Source organism: Octopus sinensis, linkage group LG2 (assembly GCF_006345805.1).
Source record: "Octopus sinensis linkage group LG2, ASM634580v1, whole genome shotgun sequence".
Taxonomy (NCBI): Eukaryota; Metazoa; Mollusca; class Cephalopoda; order Octopoda; family Octopodidae; genus Octopus; species Octopus sinensis.
The window spans coordinates 139441252-139445283 of NC_042998.1; positions in this window are offsets into that span (position 1 = coordinate 139441252).

Sequence of the window (4032 nt, forward strand, 5' to 3'; positions counted from 1 at the left end):
AAAGTACTGCACAGTGGGACTGAACCTGAACCAATATGGTTGAAAAGCAAGATTCTTAACCACACGATCATGTCTGCACCTGGAAACATTTAAATTTTTTTTTTTTTTTATTTTTCCTTCAACAAACAAATAAACTTGTAGAATTACTGCAAGTAACTGTGAGGCTGAGATGCTGGAACAGCCACATATTCTCATGGTCTTCACTGGATACCTTAGTTAGAAAAGTTACCAAAGAAGTCAAGAATAACATGGTTAATGGTTCTAATTTGAAAAATTTAATTTATCAATTTGGCAATACTTCTGTGATTTACTATGTTCAGTCACACACCTAGCAGCCCCCACCCCCTATACAATATATTTATATATAAAGCTGAAGTTGTCTGTGAGTGGTAGGTTTGGTAGCCTTCAACTAACACTATCTCCTCCGAGACCCTGCAGCACAAGTTGACCAAAATTGAGAGTATGATAGAAGGCTTGCTTTTCAATCCATAGAAGAAAAAAATTCAAATCAAACCATGTTGAGACCAAAAATTATTTACATCAAAAAGGTGCTTTTTTTTTCTATGAAAATCCCTATTTTTTACGATTTTTTTACTGCTGTATCGCCATTTTTCAGTGTATTTCAACCAGGAAAATGTTCACTTAAAGAGAATAACAATCTACATAATGCAAAATTTTTACTTTTCAAAAATTCCAATTCTAAAAGGTCGAAAAGAAAACAAACCCAAGCAACGCCAAGCTATACTGCTAGTTTAGAATAAAAAGGAGCAAAAAAAATCACTTTCTATAGCATCCCTGTAAAAGACACCTGTAAAAGACAGACAGTTGGACAATATAGAGGTTACAAAAGGTAGACAAATATTCAAAAGGTAGGGGACAAAATGTAAAGAAAAAATTAACCTATCTCTACCCCAGTGACAAGGGGTAGAGGTAGATGTTAGGCCTCTTTTCATCACCTCTAATTTATCTCTGGAGTTTTAGAACTAAAGAGATATTTTTTAACAGGCCTTAAAAAACCTAATGGTATACCTTTTTCTACTCCTCTGAAGAAATTTTGCCTAATATAACGATTTTAATAATTGCTGTTTAATTTGTTAGGCTTAATTGAAACAGCTGTAAGGGATTATGTTTGATTTTTGCTGATAATAAATTTTTATTAAATGCTATATCTCCATTTTCTTATTTTCTTTTGAATGATTATAAACCATGATTTATATATAAACCTATTATTTTATGAATATTATAATTCACAACAAATATTAGGTATTGAACCAGTAATTCATTGGATGACAACATTCCTTAATGAGGTTAATTTAACTTCTAATTGAACATATACAGCTATACACACACACACACACACACATATATATACACACACACACACATACATACACACACACACACATACATACATACATACATACATACATACATACACACACAACAGCATCATTTAATGTCCTCTATCCATGCTGACATGGCTTGGACAGTTTGACTGGAGCTGACAAGTCAAAAAGCTGAGTCAAGCTTTACTGATGTTTTGGTATGGTTTATACCAATGCTTCTCAACCAGGTTCCACATCGCCCTTCAGGCTTCATATAAGATTTTGTTATCAAAATTTATGTGCAAAAATATAACCTCCTTCCTTCGCGGAGGTAATAAATTACTTATACTTCTACGATACACAGAATATTTCAACAATTTTTTATACAGAAGGAGAAGGAATGCAGTGAGTGGACACATGTATGTGAGTGTAAATATATAAATATATATATATTTATAAAAAAGATAAATTTTAATTTTCTTAAAAATTTTACATGTTTCGGTCCTTCTTGAAAAAAAACGAACCTTATCAAAAATATTTTTAAAAGTTAAGTGTAATAAAAAAGTTCATAATTGTTTCTTACTAGTCTCAACAGAGTCCACATGGTGGTGTTTTGTGGCAGAGGGGAACATAATGGCTGTCTTGTGTGTTGACTAGATTTGTTGGCTGTAATTGGGGAAATGACCAGTGGCCGAAATAGCAGTAGTAGCAGTGACTGTTGGTCGTAGTAGTAGTAGTGACCATGATGGTGGTGGTGGTTGGAGTTGCAGCAGTGGCTCATATATATATATATATATATATATATATATGTATGTATCATCATCATCATCCTCAAACATTTGTTTTCTATGCTGGCATGGGTTGGACAGCTTGACAAGAGCTGGTAATTAGAAGAGCTGCATCAGGTTCCAGAAACTGATGTAATACAACACCAGGAATTGTTTTGAACACTGCCAACAACAAAAAAGAACACATATGCTGCACAAACCCCAGCAACATGGGTGATGTAGCACAAATTTGCTTGAAACTACTAAATCTTGAACAATAATAATGATGATGATGATGATAATAAGGAAGAGTTTAACCAAAGAGCTGAGAAGAAGAGAAAAGAAGACCTTGAGATGAGAATGCATGAGCAGTTTGAAAGGAATACACAGGACGTTAAGGATAATACAGCATTGGGGCCATGGCTTGAGTGAGGTGATTTGAAGCGTACCACCAAAAGCCTGATCATTGCTGCACAAAGCCAAGCTTTCACTACCAATTCAGTGAAGTATAACATATATAAAAATTCTGACACCCAGAAATGCAGACTCTGTGGAAAGAGTGTGGAAAATATGTCCCACTTGGTATGTGGATGTGAGAGCTTTACACAAAAAGAATACAAGCTCCACCATGATAAAGTGTGTGTGTATCTTCATTGGCTCTTATGCCATAAATACCAATATGAAGTAACAGAGAACTGGTATGAGCATGTTCTAAGTAAAGCTATGTAGGAGGATGGAAAAGTAATGATACTCTGGAACTATGATTTTTAGGTAGATCATGTAATTGAACACCGTCAGCCAGATATTGTCATATTGGATTAGAGAGACAAATACTTTTCTACTCTAGGCACAAGGTCTGAAATTTTGGGGAGGGGGCCAGTCAATTAGATCAACCCCTGTACGCAACTGGTACTTAATTTATCAACCCCAAAAGGATGAAAGGAAAAGTTGACCTCAGCAGAATTTGAACTCAGAATGTAAAGACAGATGAAATACGACTAAGCATTTTGCTCAGCATGCTAACGTTTCTGCCAGTTCACTGCCTTAATAAGAGAGACAAATACTGTCTGATCATTGATGTAGCCATACCAAATGACATGAATATTGTGAGTAAAGAGGTTGAAAAAAATCACCAAGTACTCCGAATTGAAAGTGGAAATGGCAAGACTATATGGAACATGAGAGGGTAATGTAAAAGTGATACCAGTGGTGATTGGAGCGTTGGGCTCAATCCCATTGAAACTTCAAGACTTCTTAAGGTAACTGGAAATCCCATGCAAGATTGATGTCATGCGAAAAGCAGCCTTATTGGGCACAGTATACATCTTAAGAAAAGTATTATCTATCTGAGGTCCTTGTGTCTTGACAGATGATTAAAGACTCCAGTGCATTTTTACCTATACTGTGTCATGAAGGAATAATGAGAAGAAGAAGAAGGGGAGGAGGAGGAGGAAGAAGAAGAAGAAGAGAAGAAGAAGAAGAAGAAGAAGAGAAGAAGAAGAAGAAAAGAAGATGCCTGTCCTGGTGCCAACAGGATTGAAGAGAAAGAAGAAATAATGAACAACTATGGTGGTGAACTGAAGTGGGAAATATTCAGATTGTAGGCAATGAAGAAAGTAGGCATGATACCAGCAGTGATTGGTGCACTTGGAAGTAACAGTTTCCAACTACCAACATGGCTTAAAAAGATTGGAACAAATGTTAAGATAGAACACCAACAAAAATCATGTTTGGAACTACAAGAGTCCTCCACAGGCTTGTTGAAGCATGGTCAGTAAACAAGTGTCACTTTAGTCTGCTGAATGTCGCTTCTGACACTTTTCACTGTACCCATGAAAATAAAACTGAGATTTTTCATGATATAAATAAATAATTTAATTAATCAATTAATTAATTAATTAATTAATAATAATAATAATAATAATAATAATAATATAATA